General features: G+C 34.7%; 1 protein-coding gene and 1 pseudogene across 1 annotated transcript in view; both read left to right on the forward strand.

Moving 5' to 3' along the window:
* LOC147825339 (uncharacterized) overlaps window positions 1–23,200 on the forward strand; it is a 183,415-nt gene that overhangs the window by 48,356 nt on the left and 111,859 nt on the right. The gene's annotated exons all lie outside the window — the stretch shown is intronic.
* The window catches only part of LOC147825340 (adenylosuccinate synthetase isozyme 2 pseudogene), a 28,765-nt pseudogene continuing 5,565 nt past the window's right edge, over window positions 1–23,200 (forward strand).

A 23,200-nucleotide genomic window follows, 5' to 3' on the forward strand; every position in this document is an offset into this window, starting at 1 on the left:
TCTCTCCCCTCTTTCCTCCTCTCTCATCATGGAGACTTCTAATGGGATGTCCTCCAGTGCACCAATTCTTTCCTCATCTGTGTGCAGTCTACTAATGAGCTGATCAAAGACATGCTTTTTGTATTACAGTGATTTTTATCTCTAGCAATTCTTTTTGGGTACATCTTCTAATTTCCGTCTCTCTATTTTACACTGTTGATTTGTTTTTGCATGGTATCACTTTATCTGTTGGAATGCTTAGCATATTAATTATAGTTAATTCCAACATCTGTGCCATATCTGTGTGTGGTTCTGATGGTTGTTAATGTCTCTTCAGCCTATGTTTTAGTGTTTCTTAAGAACTTTTCCTCATAGCTGGGCAGGATATACTGAGTAAGATAAGCTGCTATAAATAGGCCTTTGACAATGTGGTAATAAGGGATAGAACAACAAGAAGCAGTCGGTATTCCTATGGTAGGTCTAGTTATTTAAAGAGCCTCTGCTTCTGGAGTATGAGCTTTCTAAGTGCTTCCTTAGTTTTTCCCACACTTCCTTTATGTGGGACAGGATTGCTTTTAGGAAGCTGCAATTAAATATTTCCCCACTCTCAACTTACAAAGCAAGAAGGGTGTTAAAATGGGGTTGTTTCCCTTCTATTATGTGTTAAGGTAAAGTTAAGTAGAGTTAAGATCTTTTCCTTCCTCCATGTCCGTTTGGCAGTGATAAAACCCCAGAGATTAGGCTCTGAGCAAGTAGTTTCTTCTGGAGGAAGAAGAATAGAATGGGCCAATTTTAGGATGATTCCTTTTCTGTTGTTTTGGTACATGAGATTTTTTATTCTGAGAAGCTGATAAAGTACCAGAAGGTAAAACTCATGAAGGTGGGGAGGCCTCTGATGACTGTATCTTGGGTTTTTTTTTTTTTTAATACTCAGACTTTTCCAAATGGAGCTATTTGCTGTATGTCAGTTGCACTTTAGGTTTTCTACCACACACTATGCAAGTTTTTACACTAAATTGTGACTTTCTCTATCCTCCTGCCTCTCTCCCAACCTTTAGGGGCAGAAATTTATCTGTGACCCCATATTTTACATATCTCAGAAGAGTTGTTGATGCATAGTCTAACTTTTGACTTGTCAGGATGGAGTGATGACTTTTGAGCTTCTTAAATGCTGGGCCAGAAATCAGAAATTCCTTTTCTTGTCCTTCTCTTCTTTCTCTTTATCCTCTTCCTCTTCTTCCTCTTTATCCTCTTCCTCTTCTTCTCCCTTCTCTTTCCTTGACTATACAGTGATTAATTAGTTATTACTGGTAAAAGTTTTAGCCACTTTTAGTAGATATTATACTCTATAATAGACCTGTATCCTCATTTTCTGAGAAAATGAGAAAAAGTCCTCCAGAAATCCCACACATATGAATACCTCAGTTTACTTCTACAGCCTGAAAAGTAAGCTCAACTTTTAGTCCCAATCATTAATTCAGTTATACAAGCTGAGCCTAATATATTTTATTTATTTATTTATATATTTATCTATGTTTGCACTTTAAAACAGGTGCTAGGGAAGGGCTGAATTTTGTGGTAGATTTCTTTTTTGTCTAATTCTGCTGCTTACAGGGTAGAAGTTGGGAAACTTCTGATGGCTTTGTCTCTGGTAGCACAGACAAAGTCAGTTTGTAATAGGTGGGAACAATGCCAATTTCATGGAGAAGCATAGCTATTTTGATACAAACTCTTAGCAGTGTTTGTATTGTTCTGGAGGCAAGATTTCTTATTTGATTTCCATAGTTTATTCATATGAACAAAAACCAGTTTTTCTTTTTTATGAGCCAAATGCATCGTATGCCATTTGCAACCAAGATAGTTCTGATAAGTGTATCCCTGTATTTATTTGACTTCAAAAATTTAGTCCAGTGATAACCTTTTAATGCCTATAATTTTAGAGAATCTTCTAAGTGTTCATGGAGTTCAAAAGAGAATGATATATGGGCTTTGCTTTACTAGAACTTGAATTCTAGAAAGGAGATTAGGTAAGCCCCAAAAGCTAGAATAATTAGAGCCCTATGAGAGATACAAAAAATTTTAAAGAGGCTGAAAGAGGGAGCATTAGATATAAGAAATTAGCATGATTTTTCTGGAAGAGATGGTATTTGAGGTAGATTGAATTTCATTTGGAAGACAGGAGAAGATATTCCATGTTCAGAGCAAACAAAAAATAAAGGCATTAATCTGTAAATATGAAATACTTTTCATGGATGCAGTGAGGTGAAATTGTCTAGGCTGGAATGGACATTAATGCCTATATTGTGGAGGGCCTAAAATGCAAAGGGAAATTAAATGTATTTGATTTGATGAACATGAGAGGAGAGAATTAAATATTTTTAGCATGAAGATGCCACGATCAGGTTGGATTTCAGGACAGTTTTGTATTAGCCAGTCATCTGGATTTCTGTAGTCAGAGCCAAGATGCAAAATGATTTCTTTGGAAGATTTAAAAATTGTCATATTTAAAGATATGATGACTTAAAATATATTTGTGAATGCATAGGAGAGGCCAGTAGACATAATATGTTGAAGGAAGAAGAAATCAGATGTAACTCAGAAGTTTCTAATATGGGTGAGTAGTTTGATGGTAATATTAATATTCACTGAAAATTAGAAACTCTCATCAACTTCTAGCCTTTGGCACTTCAGTCACCACTTTAACAGTATATTACTTTAACTAAAAATTTTCCTTTGTCTTTACTACTATAATGAAAGACCATCTAATTTTAAGTCAGGTAGATCTGGCTTTAAATATAAATTCAGCTGTTTCATAGCAGTGAAACTTGAATACGACCTTTGACCTTCTTAAATCACAGATTTTTACTCTAGAAGGAGTAGCCCTTATGAAACTTATGAGAATTATATCAGAATATAAGTAAATCAATGAGATAGTGCCTGAGATAGAAAGTGCCTGGATACAAGGTCTCAATAAATTAGTATGTAATAGTCATTAATGCTTTCATTGTGCTGCTAAAACCTCGGTAAGTCAGTGCTTACCAAGAATGCAGTATGTGAAAACTTTTTCTAACCAGAGTAAAGATGTCTAAATTGCTTACCTTGGATTAACTAAAATAAATTCTTTGTAGTCTCATGTCATTCTCCAAACCTTTGTTGTATATGTATTGTCTGAATGACTTTGATCCCACCTTCATTTCTTGATTCATATCATCTGCTGTGTCCAAGCCTTATATTGAACTAGCCTAATAAGCAAGTGGTTCTCATATCCTTCTTAATTCTTGGTATTCACACCCTGCCTCATCCATGGCATCTGCTCCTCTTACATCTCCACAGCCACCTAACTCCTTGATCTTTGGTCATTACTATGACTTAAAAACATGTAATACTATTGCCCAACTGTGAAATTACGGCATTCTTCCTAACCCCATTTTCAGTTTTGGTATCTATATTGACGTTGACAGAGTCTGCAGTTCACTGCTGTTATTATATCTGTATTCTGTATGTTAGCCAGCTATTTCTCTAACTTATTACTGGTTACTGGCTAAATCTCACTGAATTATGATAATAAGATATCTTTGAAAAATTTCACATCATGTTTTTCCTTAAATTCTATATTAATAATTGCTAATTTATGGTGAGTTGCTTTGTGGCAAGGCTGCCAAACCAAAACAATTCAATGCAAAAAAGAAGAATCATTTTAACAAATGATGCTGAAGCAACTAGATTTCTACATGTAAAGTTGAGTCTTTACCTCACACTATATAAAAAATTTAACTAAAAATGGATCATAATGCTAAATGTGATAGATAAAAATCATAAAACTCTTAGGAGAACATTTATATGTAAATATGATTTTAGGCTCTGGAAAGGTTTCTTAGATATGACAGCAAAAGCCCATATAACAAAAGAAAGAATATATAAATCAGGGCACATCAAAATAAAAACATTTGTACCACAAATTGTCATCAAAAAAGTGAAAAGATATCTGATAGCACAATGGAAAATGTTTACAAATCATATATTTCATAAGACTTGTATCTAGATCACATCAAGAACTCTCATAACTCAGAGCTAAAATGAAATCAGAATGGGAAAAGAATCTAAATGTCCAAAGAAGACATATGAATGACTAATTGGCACATGAAAAGATGCTCACTCTATCAATGAACTTTTCATTGCTGTGAACTAATACATGAGAAAAGCATTTTAAAGACGGAAAGACTTATTTTGCCTCACAAGTTTAGAGGTTTCAGTTCATGGTCAGCTGGTGCCATTGTTTCTGGACTTGTAGTGAGGCAGAGCCTCATGGCATCTGGATATAACAGGACAAAGCTGTATCACCTCATATCACCCAGGAAACAAAAAGAGAATGAGCAGTTGAGGCAGGGGCTAGGGACAAGATATACCCTGCCCAGGGACAGCCCTGTGGACCTACTTCCTCCAACTGGATTCTACCCCTTAACAACCCTTTCAGGTACGAACTCATCAATGTATAATCCTTCATAATCCAATCACCTCTCTTTTCACCACCTCTGAACATGGCCACATTGGAGATCAAACCTCTGAGAAATACTTCATATTTAAACCATAATGCTGCTGTAATAAATACATCAGGAAATTGCAAATCATCATCACAATTATATACCACTTCATACCCATGAGAATCACAAAATGTTCCATAATAGAAAGTATAGTGAGGAAGGAAACTCCATACATTGATGAAGGTGATGTAAACTTGTTCAGTTGTTTTGGAAAGTAGTTTCCATCTCCTTAACTCCTTAAACCTAGATGTACTTTATAACCCAGCAATCCCATTAATAGGTATATATCTAAAAGAAATAATGTGTGTTCACAGATTTTTACAGGTTCATATAAGTTTTGTTCATAATAACTGAAAGTAGGAGCAATTTAATTATTCATCAGCTGCTGAATAGATAAAATGTGGTATCTGTACACTGGAATATTATTGGCAGTAAAAAGCATTGCTACACATTAACATGGATGAAGCTTTAAGAAGTGATAGCGAAAGAAGCCAGTCACCAAAAACCACATATTATGTGATTCCCACTTATATGAAATGTCTAGAATTGGCAAATATACAGAGACAGAAACTAGATTATTGGTTATCTAGTGTTGGGAGATGGGGAAATAGGAGGGACTGCTAATAAGTATAGGATTTTTTTTAGAAAGATGAAAATATTCTAAAACTGATGTGGGTATTTTAAAAAAGATCTGCAAAATATATGAAAAACCATTGAAGAATGTGTTTCAAGTATGTGAATTTTATTCTTTGTGAATTATATCTCAATAAATATATAAATATGTATATATATATATATATTTTTGTTACCGGGAATTGAACTTGGGACCTTGCGCTTGCAAGGCAGCCAGTGGAACCACTGAGCTAAATCCCTGGTCCCTCAATAAATATTTTTGAAAGGGTCAAGAAGTTATGGTTTAAATTTTAGAGGAAAGTGACAGCCTGCAGTGAGGGAGCTTAGAAGAGATGAATCGTCAGTAAATTAAAAATAATAGAGTGAGCTAAGACGAAGGAAAGACAACTTCAGCCATTTTCCTTTCGGTGGAAGAATCTTTCCATTTAAAAAACCCTCCTTTCAAAGACTTTTTGAGGGTACAGGGGAAGAATCTTACTGGGTTACATGAAAGTTGATGGGTTTCTATTTCATTACTAGCATAATAAGTCTAGTTAACCTCCTCATACTTTAGAGTCACACATATAAAATACTCTCTCCAGTTTTAATGAAAATTTTCAATGGAGTTTGCTTTATAGAAGGAAAGGGAGATGGATATATTTTAAGAATATTTTATGGATATGTAAAGTACTTCTATCAGCCAGAGCTATTGCCAGCAAGAATGGGCAAGCCATCCTCTGAAAGCACTTAGCCACAAGCCAAAAGAAGTGTATCAACTATGTAAGAACATTGGGACACTATCCTGCAATAAATTAATTGCAGAATGGGTTACTACTAAAATAGAAGAATTACTTCATCAGTTTTCCGTTATCATTAATTATTCTTTCAGAAAGTACACTATGAACCTCAAATGACCATAACTTGGATAAATATTGCTGGTGTTTTATATTCCATCTTAGAACATTTTCTATCTTTATCAGTTATTGAATGTTATAATTACATGCCATGGCTTACACATTTACCTATACCATGTTTCACAGTGTATTTTGACTAGAAGAGAAAGAGTCTCAGCAAAATTGATAGTCAAAACTCACTCTCAGACTCAAGCATTAAACAGCTATGAAAAAACATGTGTTCTTATATTCTCCTTTAATGTTTCAGATTGATAGTACTCTGAATAACTTATCATCATCATTGGCAAGTGTTGAATGTTGAGGCCATTACTTTGTGTGTATGTATGTGTGTTGCTGGAAAATGAACCCAGAGACTCACATGTGCCAGGCAAACGTTCTACCATTAGCTATGCTCCAGACCTGATGTCATTACTTTTTGATGTGAACTCATTTGTTCTCTAATATTGACTATATGATTAGATAAATTAGTGTTTGTTATATAACAATCCCCAGAAATTAATCTTAGCTGGTAATTTAACACAGATGATCATTTTGAGGAATTCTTTGTGTTCTAACAGTCTTCTGAAGTATTGGCATTTTTTTTTCAGCATTGATGTTACTTTTTCCTAACATAGTGCCATTCTGTGATTATTTCTTATAGGACAGGCTTATATGAGCCATTTAAAAAAAATACTTTCTAAAAACTTCCAATTATGTTCGATATCTAAGTGATAAAAATATTTTTGTCTAGAAAAATAAATTCTTTTTCACAGGCATATATATCTTTCCTTTATCAATAAAGATACTGTTACTGTCCCAATTCTGTTGTTATTTGGTTTGTTTAAAAATAGGTATAGTAGCCAGGCATGATTGCTCATTCCTATAATCCTGGCAATCAGAAGGCCGAGGCAGGAGAACTGCCATGAGTTTGAGGCCAGCCTGGGCTACGTAGTAAGTACAAGGCCAGCCTGAACTACATAGTGAGACTCTGTCTCAAAAAAATATACAGTAACGTGACTTTTTAAATTTACTAGTTTAGAGTACCTGGGCATTGTTTAATAGGTGAACAGTTAAGTGATTTTAATATTATCATAGAGTCCAATGAGTTTTAAAACATAAATTGACATATAACTTAAGTCCTATAACATGTGATAGGTTCTATTTTTGTGGAACTAACCTTTGAGAAAATGAATACTGCTAGAATATTCAACCTTGATGAACCTAACTTTGAAGTAGCATAAGGCACTGCCATGAGGAATACCTACACTTACATGTGTGCTGAAAGCAACATCATGTGCATTTTAATTCCAAAAGCAGTATGTCCTCAAAGAGAATGGTTGAAATTTATCTTAAGAAGTTTGGAGAGTTTAGATAGATCTTTAGCTGTGTAAATACTTCCAAACTCAACTATTAACCTCTTCTTTTAAATAAATGGGTTTTTTTTTTTTGTTATTTCTAGGTCACCTGCAATGGTAACAGTTGTTAGGGCAAAATAAAACAAGGTAGGATCAGCATTTTGGTCTTGTAGAAGTACAGAGGAAATCAGTCCAACTACTTTCCTTTTGTGCTAGTCAGCTTTCTGTTGCTATAACAAATACTTGAGATAATCAACTTATAAAAGGTATATTTTATACAGTTTTGGAAGTTCTGGTTCATAATTAGTTCTGGTTCACAGTGCTTGTGGCACTGTGATGAGGCAGCACTTAGGCTTGGCAGAGGAAAACTGCTTATGTCATGAGTTGGGGAACAAAAGAGGGACTGGGATTCCATAATCCCCTTGAAAGCATGCCTCAATGCCCTAAAGACCTTCCATCTAACCCCATCTTTAAAAGTTTCCATGGACTCCTGATAGTGGAAACCTGAGGAGCAAGCGTTTCGCGCGCGTGCATGCACACACACACACACACACACACACTTTTGAGGGACACTTAATATCCAAACTGTAGCATTCTGCTCTGAGCTCCCAAAGGTTCATGTTCATCTCCAAAGTCTTAACTATTTCATTATTGCTCACAATCCAAGTCCAAAGTCTCCAAGGCTCATGGCAAACTCAACTATGCCATCCTGTAAAAATCAAAACAAGTTATATTCCTCTAAGGTACAACGGAGAGACCCGAACAGGATAAACATTCTTATTCAAAAAAGGGTGATAAGAGGCAGAGGCATGTGGCTGGTGATGGCGGAGCACTTGAGTTGGAGCACTCTTCTCCGCTGCCTCTCCTTCGGACTCTTGGGGCCTTGCTGGAGCCATGTCGGTTGCCTAGATCAACCCAGAGACGACATCTTCCCTGCCCATTGGCAATTGGGGCTGCCCCAGGGCGCCACCGGGAGGGAACCGGGTGACGGTGGTGCTGGGCGCGCAGTGGGGCGACGAAGGCAAAGGGAAGGTGGTGGATCTGCAGGCGTAGGACACAGACATCGTGTGCCGCTGCCAGGGAGGAAATAACGTTGGCCATACAGTTGTAGATTCTGTGGAATATGATTTTCATCTTCTACCCCGTGGAATAATTGATCCAAATGTTACTGCATTCGTTGGAAATGGTGTGGTAATTCACCTACCTGGATTGTTTGAAGAAGCAGAAAAAAAGGTTCAAAAAGGAAAAGGTCTGGAAGGCTGGGAAAAAAGGCTTATATATGAAAGAGCTCATATTGTATTTGATTTTCCTCAAGCAGCTGATGGTATCCAAGAACATCAGAGACAAGAACAAGCAGGAAAAAACATGGGTACCACAAAAAAGGGTATTAGCCCAGTTTATTCTTCTAAAGCTGCTCGGAGTGGCCTTCGGATGTGTGATTTTGTTTCTGACTTTGATGGCTTCTCTGAGAGGTTCAGAGTCCTAGCTAAGCAGTACAAATCTATATATCCTACTTTGGAAATAGACATTGAAGGTGAATTACAAAAACTCAAGGGTTATATGGAAAAGATTAAGCCATTGGTGAGAGATGGAGTTTATTTCCTATATGAGGCTCTACATGGACCACCAAAGAAAATCTTGGTAGAAGGTACAAATGCAGCATTACTAGGTATTGATTTTGGGACTTACCCTTTTGTAACCTCCAAGAACTGTACTGTTGGAGGTGTCTGTACAGGTTTGGGTATGCCCCCTCAAAATGATGGAGAAGTATATGGAGTTGTGAAAGTGTATACCACTAGAGTTGGTATTGGTGGCTTTCTGACAGACAAGACAATGAAATTGGAGAATTATTACAAACAAGGGGTAGAGAATATGGTGTAACTACTGGAAAGAAAAGGAGATGTGGCTGGCTGGACCTTGTTTTACTCCAATATGTTCATATGATTAATGGATTTACTGCGTTGGCGCTTACCAAGTTGGGTATTTTGGACATGATTACAGAAATCAAAGTTGGTATTGCCTACAAGTTGGACGGTGAAATCATACCTCATTTCCCAGCAAACTAAGAAGTCTTAAATTAAGTTGAAGTTCAATATAAGACACTCCCAGGATGGAACAGAGACATATCACATGCAAGGATGTTTAAAGAGCTACCTGTTATTCCACAAAATTATGTTTGAGTCAATGAAGACAAACTTCAAATTCCAGTTAAATGGATTGGTGTAGGTAAATCCAGAGAATCCATGATTCATCTCTTTTAAGGATTACCAGTAAGACAAGAAACACTCCATGGGAGGGAGGGAAAAGACTTTCTTAAATATTTCTTTATGACCTGCAAGTTCAGAAATAAAGACAGTGAGTTGAGTGGAAGCCCTGCAGGTGTTCCAGGTGTGAGCTGGATGGCTGGTGCAGAGCCAGCTGTGGACAAGTCCTGGTTGGTTCCTCAGTGGGCATCGTCACCCAGTTATTTTTTGCTTCTGCTACTCATGATGCCATGTTTTCTTTCAGTGTTTAGTAATAGCTTAATCTCTGTCGTTTGAAACCTAAAGTTGTTATTTTTGGTGCCATTTTTCTTCATTGTTGTTATTGTGTGTCTTAGGTTTTACCCCTATTAGATGGTAAGAAAGGTTAATGCAGTTTTGCACAAATATTTTTACAGTCTGATCATTTCAATTCTCATTGTAATCTTTGCTGTTAGAAAAAGAGAGATGAAAAGATAGGGGTTCTGTAAACTTTTGTAATGCTGTAAATTGTTTAAATTGGGAATTGTTTATTTTCTGCTAAGACCATTGGAAAATTGAGCTTTGGTGGGGGGAGAGGATATACTCATGGGTCCTTTATGTTTACAGAACACAGAACTTAGTCTGTCTATAAATTATTTAATACATTAAACATTTAATTAAATGCTCAAAAAGAAAAGATGGTCCCCTAAATAAACTTAATGTTTAAAAAAATTAGTCATTAAAAGATCTGTTGTGATATTTGGTGGATTTTTTTTTTTAGTTTCAGACATGAATTGCAATGTGTATCTTTCCTTTTTAAAATTTGTATTATACCATTATTTCTAAGTCTAATGGATTGATTTTTCAACACTGTGCCTGCCTGCCAGTATACCTACAAAATTACCTGTAAGTGTCCAAATGAACTTAAATTGCTGACCATAATTTTGATCATGACTTCTTTTCTCATTCCTTGAACAAAAAGTGTTATTTTGACAGTTAGGGTTAACATATTATGTTGTAGATTATTCATTGAAATATTATATGTTTAGGTGCCACTTAAATTTATTTTATTATACCATCAATAGCTGATTAAAAAGAACCAAATATTTCTAGTGAACAAAATAATAAGAAAATAATGGATCAATCCAAAGCAAGACTGAAACCTAGCAGAGCAAGCATTTAATCCTATAGCTCCATGTTCACCTTCTGGTACATATTTAAGTATGATAGAGGCTCCAAAGGACTTGAGCGCCTACTCTTGTGGCTTTGCTGGGTGCAGCCCACATGGCCCCTCTCTGAGCTGGATTTGCATGCTGCCCATTCCCTTGGCATGCATTTTGTGTTGCTGGCACCTGTTTTCTGGGATCTCCATTTCAACTTCAGCTTTATACTCACAGCGCCACACTGCACGCTGTTAGGCGCTGCTAAACTATTTTACCTCCCAGCCTTCCATCTGAATCCTTGGTAGGAGCCTTCAGAGTCACATGACTCTTGCATTCTGCATGCATGAAAAGCCACCATTGCATGGACAGTGCCAGCGTCTGCCAGTGAAATGTATCTGGGCCTGCTTGAACCATGTGTAGTGACCTCTGAGTGCCTTGTCGTCTGAACATGAAAAAATGAATCCCTCTGAGGTGCTTTTGGCATGTGGGAAACCCTGTGACTGTTTCCCAAAATGAAAGTTTTTGAAGATAATATGTATTTGTATTGTGCCTGTGATGTGTGGGGTGGCTTTCCAGATTCCTGAGATGCCTTCAAGGCATCTTTCTTCTTGTCTGGTATAAGCATTTGGCTTTTTAAAAAATTACCATTAATGATTGTTTCCTTCTTGGATGTACCTTCATACATGCTCCTCTTTTCACCAAGGTACATATTCTCCAAATTTTTCTGCTCTGCCCATTTGCATTCCTGATTCTTACTCTATGTTTGCCTAAAGGCAACTATGAATTTGTACTTCCTTGAAATTTCTTCCACAAGATAAACTCACCACCTTTTAAGCTTTGTCTCACACAGAGTCTCAGAGCATGGATAAGATACATTCAGATTATTTGCCAGGGTGTAACAAGGATGACCTCTTGTCCAGTTCTCAAGAGAATCTTAATTTTCTTCTGAAACCTCTTTAGCCCAGCCTTTACTGTACACATCTTCTCAGCATTCTGGTGTTCTGAACCCTCACCCTAATTGCCTGTTAAGCTCCACTTGTGGCATTCTGTATCCTTTTTTATGGGGGGGGGGCGGTACCGGGGATCAAACTTGGGTCCTTGCGCTTGCGCAGCAGGCAATGAAACCACTGAGCTAAATCCCTGGCCCCAACTTGTGGCATTCTGGACTTTCTCTAATTTTCTCCTTCAAAAATTTCCAGATTTTTTGTAATCCAGTTCAAAAGGCTTTTCCATGTTAATAGGTGTAGGCTCAGTACCAATGCTTTGTCTTGGCTTTCTGATACTTTAGCAAATATTCAAGACAAAAAGAGAAAGATTTTTTTTGCCTTGTAGTTTTGGAACTTCTAGACCATGATCAATTGTCTCCATTGCTTTTGGGCCAGTGATGAGGTATCACTTCATGGTGGGTATTCATGGTGAAGCAAAATAGTTCACTTTGTCGTAAAACTGGCAGGAAAAGTGAAGGAAAGGGGCTGGGTCCTACAATCTCAAAGAGCATGCCCGCAGTAATGTAAAAAAATCTACTGGACTCTATCTTCTGAAGTTTCTGTTACCTTCCAATAGCTTGACCCTCAAGAGCAGGCCTTTACCAGGTGGAACTTTAGGGACACTGAAGTGTCAAACTATAGCACTTTCCGTGTAAGGAATTGAAGTTCAGACTATCTTCTGTGTCCAGGATAAATTCAGTATTGAATGCCTAAACCTGGACAAAAGTGGCTGCTATTATTCTTCCTGTAACTGTATCTGCAGTGCTGACTTCGAAGAAAAGATTGGATTTCAAAACTACTGTTAGAAATGTTAAGGATTTTTTCTCAAATTGAGTTTTTTTTTTGAATAATAAGCATCCCTTTATTTGCTAACTGCCATTACAAAAACTGATTACATTAGCAACGAAAGTGTCTTGAGTTGATGTCAGAGGCAGTTACTCCCCCAAAGTGTTAAGTAAAACAGTGTACAACATCAGCATTAAAATGTTAAATTTTGCATTGTTGTTATCACTTTGATCTTCTGAACAGTTGAACAAGATAAAATATTACACGTTTATCTTCAGTCAAATTGGGTTTAAAGATAAAAATATTTTGAAAAATTTGGCTCATTATTTTAAAATGTTCTGAAAAGTTTGAAAAACATAACCAGAACACAGGTGTTTTTGTTTTGTTTTTTGAGTGGTGGTAGGCATTATGGGCTGAATTGTGTGCCCCCCCCCCCAAATCATATTACAATCCTAATCCTCAGGCCTTCAGAATGTGATCTTATGTAGGGATAATTTCTTTACAGAAGTGCTTAGGTTAAAATGGGATTGTTAGGGTGGGCCTTAACCCAATATGACTTGCATACTTATAAATAGAGGCAACTTGATCATGGATATGGAGACAGGGAAGCATGTAAACATACAGTGAGAAGATAGCTGTATGTAAGCCAAGAACAGAAACTTTCCTCAGAGATCTCTGAAGGAACTGACTAGGACCTTGGGCTTCTAGCTTCCAGAACTACAAGAAAATACATTTCTGTTGTTATGCTACTTAGTCTGTAATATTTTGTTGTGGCAGCCATCAACAAACACAGTGAGTTTTATTTCATTGGATTAAAATATGTAGTAACAGACATCTGAAAGACCTAGAATGTAAAAAGAAAAATGTGATTAAACCAATCATATAAACAAAAGAACTTAGTTCTTCCATATTTTGTTCTTCATTCACTTATTTCCACCAGCAAAATTATGCTTATTGTGTGCTAAGCATTTTGTTAGATGCTGTGGGCATAAAAACGAATTTAGTATAATCTATTTTTTGAAAAGATCAGACTCTAATGGTGATGTTAAATAACTAAAATCATTTAAATATTGTTTGAAAAATTCTGAAATAGAAATAGAGACAGGATGTGCCAGATTGGAGAGCACACCGTAAGTTCATACAGCACAGACAAAATAGTTTTTGCAGGGTTTGACTAAACTTTGAAAGAAGGTCACTTCCATGCCATGTGGAGCGTGTCGGGGCAGTACGGCATGGAGTGGGTGCAGTACATGGTATAGTTATGGGGAAAAAAGCAACAAAAGAAAAAATCAGGCAGAACATGGGCACTCTTGACATGTTCTTTAAGGAACTGTGAGAAATATGGGTGCAGGAGATGTGGAGATAGGAATGAAATACAGTATGTGTATTTTAAGATAAAAATCTGAGTTCACTGAAATACAGTTGGAAATCATAGATGGATTTTAAGTAGAAGTGAGAAATGATCAGATTGACTTCATAAAACACTAATTGATGTCATATGACGAAAAGACTGGAATAGGAAGCACTTAGAAATAGGGAGAGCTGTGAGTTCAGGCACAAGGTAATGAGGGTAACATGGTAATGGCCATAGGGATAAGAGGAAGGCATTCATTTGATAGCTTCTTTTTGAGACACAGTATTTGATTGGATATTCTCATCAATTAGACATTTTAAGTGAAGGAGAGGAAAGTTTAACAATCTTTTTAGATTGAAAAATATTTATATTATGATGCTGCTCATTACAATAGGGAATAAAGGAAAAGAAGCAGGCTTTACAATAGAAATAATTTATTTAAATTTGGGCATAATGAGTTTGAGGCAGTCAAAGAATTTTCCCATGGAGAACATGCCTAGTAGAGATTCATATTCAGTCCAGTGGCAGTTTGCCCAAGTCAGCAATATGATATTAGGCCCTAAAGACCACTGTTAAACCATTTGAAAGTGAATCTAATGATGTTATTAATTTGATGAGAGATTCTTATTCATTAGCCAAAATAGCTTACTGGAGAGATATTAATTTTATAACAACACTGTGAGAAAGTCCTACATTAATTTATTGAGCTTATAAAAGTCTGGCATCTATTTGTAAATTCAAAGCCATTTTGGTATAACTGAAAGACTGATCAATTATGTGGAGTTGCTTTAATAATTAGTATTAAAAAGTAGCCTCTCTGCATTCATAAGGAAGGCAATTTTTGCGCAAGAGTACTGTTAGATAGTTTATATGCTAATTCAGTTCTGTTCAACAAACATTTGATGAACACCAACTACTGACACTGTAAGTAACTACATAGCCCTGTCTTTGCATTATTCTCAAAACGCACGAGCTACTTATGTCACATATTGTTTCAGTTGTAAGTGCTGGCAGAATACAAATACTACATACAGGTTATATTTGGTGCTTCCTTTGACAAGGAAGGATGGTATAAAGAGACTTACAGAGATCTTATTAAGTGGTTCCACAGATAATTATGATTTTTTTAGAATCAGAGATTAGGGATTTTATTGAAGCAATTACACAGAGAATACTGAATCTTTTAGAATCAAGGATTAGATATCTCAACTGTATATCTTTTTTCTGCTATAGCTAGTATTTTTTAATAGGTAATAGGAGATTGATTGATGTGATGGCGAAGACAAACAGCTGGGACTCAAGGGATCCTACTTGCTATTCAGTATTTGTGAGCAGTGAGTTATTCAATATCAATGGAATTGTTTTCCCATCCCATTGAATGAGTAATTGAACTAGATCAGTAATTCTTATGCATGTATTCACAAAATTTCCATGATTTTAGAAAGTTCATGCTGCTGAAATGCAGCAGCAGCCTATACATTTGTGCACATTGGGCTCCATGACCTCTTCGTTTCTAGTTTTAAAAATTTCTGATTGTCTAATGTTTATACTCTTGATCTCTAGTGGTTCTTTTGTTTAGCAGTTGTTCCAGGTGGGCACCTCTGGCTTATATAGGGTGACTAATGAGCAGTCAGCAGGCCAGCTGTGTTGATTTGTTCCATGATCTCATTAGACAACCCTTAGTATTTTCCAGCTCAGGGTATGCACTGTCTCTACTATTCTGAGGTTCTCTTTTTGACGTATATGAAAACATTGGACATACCTCAAAATCCTGAAAATGTCAAAAGGAAAATATAACTTACATTAATGCTTTTCTGTATCTGTGTTGGCATTCAATGTTCATTGATTTTTACTGCTTGAACTTAGAACCCTCTTTAGAAAGTTTTCACTACAATAGCCTCCATTCAGTTTCTTGATCTTAACTCCATAGGTATTCCTTCTCCTTAGGCATATTATACCTTGGATACACAACTATGAATCTGTGTTTTACACATTCTATATCATGAATTGATAATTAAAATTATCTTCATAAATGTTTATCTTGCCTTATATAGCAAGGCCTCTTTGGTCATGGGACTCAGTCTTATCTTTTTATTTTTAAACCTAACACAGACTGTAAGCCAATAATTTTTTAATGAGTAAATGAAAGTTCCATTTTTTATTGATTGCTAATGATGATTTTCGAGTTAAAAGATACAGATTAAAGTATGTGACATTACAAACTGTGCCGCTATAAACATGAGTGCACATATATCCTTGTGGTATGATGCTTTTAATTCTTTTGGGAAGATATCCAGTAGAGGAATATCTGGGTCAAATGGGAACTCTAGTCCTAGTTTTTTGAGGTATCTCTATACTGATTTCCACAGTGGTTGCACCAGTCTGTACTCCCACCAAAAATGGAGACGGGTTCCTTTTTCTCTACAACCCCACAAGCCAGCATTTGTTATTCATTGATTTCTTGATAGCAGCCATTCTTTCTAGATTAAAGTGGAATCTCAGTGTTGTTTTCATTTGCATCTCTCCAATGACCAGTGATGTTGAACATTTTTTCATATGTTTATTTGCTGCTTTTATTTCTTTGTCTGAGAAATGTCTGTTCATTTCAGATGCCCATTTTTGGATTGGGACTTTAAATTTGGGAGGTCTGTTTTTTTAAAGTTTTTTTATACATTCTAGATAGCAGACCTTTCTTTGTCAGAGGAACAGCTGGTAAACATTTTTTCCCACCTTGTGAGTTGTCTCTTCACTCTGTTAGGATTTCTCTTGCTGTGCAAAACAGCCAATCAATTGCCCATCAACTGGTGACTGGATAAAGAAGATGTGGTCTTTTTATAAGATGGAGTACTATTCAGCCATAAAGAATGGGAAACTAGAGACATTTATAGCTAAATGGATGCACATTGAGGCTATACTCTTAAGTGAAATAAATAGGACACTCGTGCAAATACTGAACAGTTTCTCTGATGTGAGAAATTGAAAGTGTAAATAAGGATTAAAATGTATAATAGATAATGTGAAATGGGAAGATAAGGCCCAAAGGGGAAATGGAAGTGGGAGGAGTAGGGGAAAGGAAAGAAGGGAAAGGAATAAATATGAGAAAAGGATAAAATGGAAACAAAGTCTTTGTAAACAAGGAGGGGTGGAGGGGTAGAAGGGAGGGCAGGGGAATGGGGAAAAAATAAGAAAAAAAATATGTGCCAATGTTTTTAATTCTAACATTTTTAGTGTTAGAGCCTTTAATATAAAAACTGAGAGATAAACTTGTAAGTAATATCTTTGGAATAAAAATTACAGTATTTTCAGCCTAAACATGTCAAAATGAAAATCAGCAAATGCTAGTATTTTAGCAGCCTCATTTCTTTTTTCTTAACAGCTTTATTGAAATATAAGCGACATATAATAAAACACATACGAAGTATACAATCTCTGAAGTTCTCACATAGGTATTCTCCCATGAAACCATCACCACAATCAATACAATAAACTTGTACGTTTAGCGCCCCCCCACCCAGTTTTCTGATGGCTCTTTATAATCTGTCCCTCTTAGCCCTGCCTCTAGTTTCTAGGCAACCACTCTTCTTTCTTTTTATATTAGTTTTCATTTTATATGATTTTATATAATTGGAATCATATAGCATATAGTTTTTATGGCTTCTATAATAGTTTTAAGATTGATACCAGTTGTGTGTATTAAGAATTTTTTTTTTTGTAGGTTAGTATTCACTTGTCTGTATAAGCTCCAGTCTGTGTATTCTTTTGTTAATAAACATCTAGTTGGGTACACACACACAAAGCTGCTATAAAAATTCATGTCAACAATTGTATATGAACCTATTCTTTCATTTCTCTTGAAAAATTACCTAGGAGTAGAATGACTGGATTACATACTATGCATATATTTAACTTGTGAAGAATACTGCCAGACACTTTTCCAAAGTTGTTCTATTATTTACATTGTAAAGTGAATTCCAAGTCCTCCACAGTGTTTCTAACACTTCCTGGTGTGTCTAATTTTAGGAATCATAACAGTGGTGTAGTAGTTTCAATATGCATTTTTTTAATGATTGATGTTGTTGAGGACTTTTTCATTTGCTTGTATCCCATCTATGTATCCTTTTTGGTGAAATACTTGAACATTGTTAGCAAATTCTTAGTTGAGTTTTTGTTGTTTTGAGAGTTCTTTTTATTATTGAGATATAAAGATTCTTCATATACCCTAGATAAAAATTCTTTATTAGATATATGGTTTGCAAATATATTCTCCTAGTTCTCCTAGTTTCATTTTCTTAATAATATCTTTTGATTCAGAAAAGTTTTCATTTTGATGCAGTTCATTTTGTCATTTTTTTTATGGATTGTGTTTTATAACATCCCACTAAGAAAGCTTTGTCCCAATCTTGCAAAGGTTTTCTTCTGTGTGTTATCCTAAAATTTTTATTATTTTAACTTTTAAATTTAAGTTTCTGATTAATTTTGAGAAAATTTTATGTATTTATTAAAATAGGGATCACGTTTTTTGTTGGCATGTGGATTTTCAATTAATCCAGCATCAGTTGTAGAAAAGACTTATCTTTCTTCACTGAACTGTTTGGCATTTTTGTTGTTGTTAAAACATGAGATGTCTGTATATGTGTGGGTCTGTTTTTGGAATCTCTGTTTTAGTCCATTGATCTATTTGGTTATTTCTGAACTGCCTCTATAATTTATTGAATATTTTTATATAAGCCTCTTAAACATGTATATTTAGCCCTACAGCTTTGTTCATCTTTTCAAAATTGTTTTGACTATTCTAGGTCCTTTGGATTTCTCCATGAGCTTTTACATTTCTAAAAAGAAATATTGAATTTTTTTTTCATATGTTGAATCTGTCCATTGCCTTGAAAAGAATATGAGAATTGGTATCTTAGTGCTCTTGAGTCTAGTGACCTAAAAACAAGGCATGCCTTTCTATTTACTTATGTCTTCTTTATTTAGTAATATCCTGTACTTTTTACTTCACAAACCTTATTTACTTTTATCAGATGTATCACCAAACATTTCATATCTTTGATGTGATTTTAAATGGTATTTTGTCTAAATTTGAATTTCTGATATTTTGTTGCTAGACTATAGACAATTAATACTTTTGTATTGTATTAATCTTTGATCCTGTAATCTTGCTAAACTCATTTATTTCTAGTCACTTCTTTTGTAAATTCCATTAGACTATCTGCCCAATAAATGTTGTGCCCTGTGTCATCATTTATAATGACTATTTTAATTTTTCCTTAACAATCTGAATGTCTTCTCAAAAATCCTGTGTTCCCACGCCTCCAGAAATCCACACAATATTCTGGCAAGAACTTCCAGGGTCATGTTGAATAAAAGATTTAAGCCCAGACATCTTTTTGATGTTCTTGATCTGAAGAAGAAAACATTCATTCTTTCACCATTAAAAGTGATGGTAAAATGGAGATTTTAGTAAAATGGAGATTTTTTAAAAAAAATAAATGCCCTTCATCAGGTTGAGAATGTTCTGTTTCTTCTGTGCTGAGAATTTTTTATCATGAGGGGATATGAAATGATTTTTTTGCATCCATTGATGCGATCACATGATTTATAGTCTGTTAATATGATGAATTATATTGATTACTTTTTGAATGCTAAGGTAAACTTGTATTCCAAGGATAAATCTTTGATCATTATTTAATGTTGGATTATATTGGCTAAATTTTTTTGAAGTTTCGACTTTATTTGCAGGAGGCATATAAGCCTCAATTGTTTTTCTTGTATTATAATGGTAGTAGGGTAATCCTGGTATCATAGAATAAATTAGGAAATATTCTCTCATCTTTAGTTATCTGGAAAAGTTTTATTTTGTTTTGTGAGGCTAGGGATTAAACCCAGAGCCTCAAGAATGCTAGGTGAGTACACTACCATTGGCCTACATCCCAAGCTCCTGGAAGAGTTTTGAGATTTTTGGGATTTGGGATTACTTCTTTAATGGTTTAGGAGAATTTTTCAGTAAAGCCATCTTGATCTGTGTGTGTGTGTGTGTGTGTGTGTGTGTGTGTGTGTGTGTTTTGTATGTGCAAATATAAATTTCTTTAAAAGATTATAGGCATATAAATGTCTTTTTTAGTTTTGGCAGTTTGTGCTTTGGAAGGGTTTTATTTCCATTTCATATAAGTTATAGGATTTATCAGCATACATTTTAGAATATTTTCTTAATATCGTATTAATAAATGTAGAATTTGAAGTGATATCTTATGTCTGATTCTGGTTATATGTGTTTTCACAATTTTTTTTTATCAGTCTGCTTAGAGTTCATCATTTTCTCCTTCATCCTTTCAAAAGCTTTTGCCGGGGATTTAGCTCAGTAGTTCCGCCGCCTGCCTTGCAAGCGCAAGGTCCCTAGTTTGATCCCCGGTACCAAAAATCAAAACAAAACAAAACATTAGCTTTTGATACTGAATTTTTTTTATTGTTTCCTATTTTCTGCTTGATTGGTTTCTGCTATATTCTCTCATTTACTTAATTTTGTTTTAATTTTCTATTCTTTTATCCCTATATTAAAACAAGCATTTATAAAACTTTTGAATTAAAGGTTACTCACATGAGATTTGAATTCTTTGTTATACTGAGTTTAATTTTTTCTTTGTGTAGTGTCATACTTTGTAGCCTAGGAAGAAAAATAGAAAAGCTTAAGAGAATGTTACTATTTTATCCTCTGGAGATGAATTTTATGTTTGAACATCAGTGTGTTTCCTTCTTTCACTTTCCCATGCTAGTCTGAAAGCAGCCGTCCGTTAAATAGGTACAATGTCTGATTTGTGAAGTATATATTCTCTTTGTTTCAAATTAACTATGCTAAAAGAGCATTGATCTAATTGAATATCATTTTTGGTATAACATATAGTAAGTATAGTTGACGTCAAAATTACATTATTGTGGTTCTTTATTTTTTTTTTTAACTGAACAAAATTTCTCATGCTATCTTGTCTACCTGGAGTACTTCTACTTCAGTAATATCATATTCTCATTCAATAAATACTATATGATGACTTAATCTACAGTGAGATAACTATTTTATTTACTTATATTGATTGCGGTATTGGGGATTGAACCTTGTTGGGCAAGTACTCTACGTCTAAGACACATTTCCAGCTCATTTCATTTTATATTTTGAGCTAAGATCTGACTAAGTAACTCAGGCTGGCCTCAATCTTTCAATCCTCTTGCCTCAGCCTCCCAAATTACAGTATTATACGTATACGCCACTGTGCCTGGCTCTGATAAACATTTTTGATAACACATCATTTATGACCATTAAAAGACCCCACATCTTTTCTTTGCGTAAAGTGTGTTTTTCATTAGTTATTTTCATTCTGAATATTTATTGTCGGGATAGTAAGCTCCTCTGTTTTGGATAGGAGAGTGTATTAATAAGAGAGATTGATATTTTTTTCCAGTTTCTCATTGACATTGTGCTTTTTGAGATACTATGTTTCTAAGGATGAGGCATACTTTACAGACTTGAAGTGAATAAAAAATTATCTTGGTATCTTTAATCCTCTTATGTTTAGGAAATTGACAGTTTAAGCAAGAAAGGGTGGTGAATTCAGAAACAAGGCAAAATAGAAAGGAATTATTTGACCATTCAGTCAGATTTCTGAAAGCTGAAGATAAAAGTTTCAGGACAGTGAGGTCATATAGACCATGAGGCAGTGTTTTGGACCTCCCAGATACTATGTCTCAACACTAAAATATAGAAGATGTTTGCCATGTATATGCATTACCTAATAATTTTTAGATGCTATAAGAAATCATTAATACTTGTATTTCTTAAGAAAACCTAACCATCGCTGAATGATATATGTTGTTCATCTTATTAATCCAGCTAATAATAAAAATAAAACAAAAAGGAAACAGGAGTTTATAAAAATAATGTATCTTAAGTTTCAGATAATTTTTATTTTTGATGATTTGATTCAGCTTACCTTACAAATTTGAAAAATGTATTTGTCCAAACTCGTTTTTATGACAGCACCTATCTTTTCACAGTATTTTTTGAAATTTTAATTTAATAACTTAGTACTTACAACTAAAATGCTTATTACAGTTAATACTAGAAATTCTGTTTTTGAAAAGATGCGGATTTTATAATGAATGAAAGTATTTATAAATGGCAAGAATTTTACTGGAATGTCTTCTAATACAAAAACAGAAAGATAGACTTCCTCTAAAAATTTAACAATTTTGTAAAAATAAAATATTTCTAAGTTTTGGCTCAGAATTTTCCTTTCTTAGCATGTAGTTAGACCTTCTTGCTATGATTCTTATCACTCAGTATACAGATTAACAGAGAAGATATTAATTGTAATGAGTAATCACTCAAAGATCTTAATTTACAATTATTCTGTCAGATTACTTGTATTACCACTGATTGAACAAATAATGATCAGTTAAAAATTACATATATACCAAAATTTTGTTATGAGATAATCATAATATTCTATTTTGAAATTGTTGTTTTAGAGGAACAAGGTATTTCATTCTACAGTTAGATTCAAGATCCCAAATGCAAATGCTCTGGAGGGAGAATAGCAATTTTATTTTCCTTTTCCAGAATATAGGGATGATACACTGGAGATACTTAGTGTTTTTTCTGGCAAGCAGTTTCCATAGTTTGTTATTCAAACCCAACATTACCCTGCATTAACCTGGATACTGTTGATGAAATCATGATAAGTTAGGGGAATTGGAGACTCAAGAGGCCATTTCTTAGTTTCTTTAGACTAAAGAGACTGATATCTAGGTTTCCATCATAACAAGGTATTTCAGCATTATATTCTGTTTCAGGGAATCATTTTTGAACTTTTCACATCTATTTTTCCATTCTTCAACTTATGATACCTTTCATTATAATGTTCTTAATATGAGTTTTCTATTGTTTCTTAAATAAGTGACCATTTACAGTTATTTAATGCCCATTATATATTAGTAAGTAGAATGCCAAAAGGAGATTCTGAAATAATAATTGTCTAAATGGACATGCCTAGAGAGTAATACTGGCATTGGAACTGGTTTTACAGAGGTAAAGAAAAAAGAGGATGCTCTGAAAGTTGTTGTGCCTAAGACTAACTCTTCTTTCATTATTAGTAGTTTGGGATTATTTCCAGTCCATATTACTGGACATCTTTGGGTAGAAAAGTGTTTTCTGTTTTCATAGACATTTTTTTTAAATCCCAGCAAACTGTCACATGAAGGCATGAAGTTGTCAAAAGGAGAATAAGCCCAAATCATCCCCACTAATGAAAATTCCAA

This window comes from Heterocephalus glaber, unplaced genomic scaffold (assembly GCF_053883595.1).
Source record: "Heterocephalus glaber isolate CG9 unplaced genomic scaffold, H.glaber_assembly_v1.0 deba00001504, whole genome shotgun sequence".
Classification (NCBI taxonomy): Eukaryota; Metazoa; Chordata; class Mammalia; order Rodentia; family Bathyergidae; genus Heterocephalus; species Heterocephalus glaber.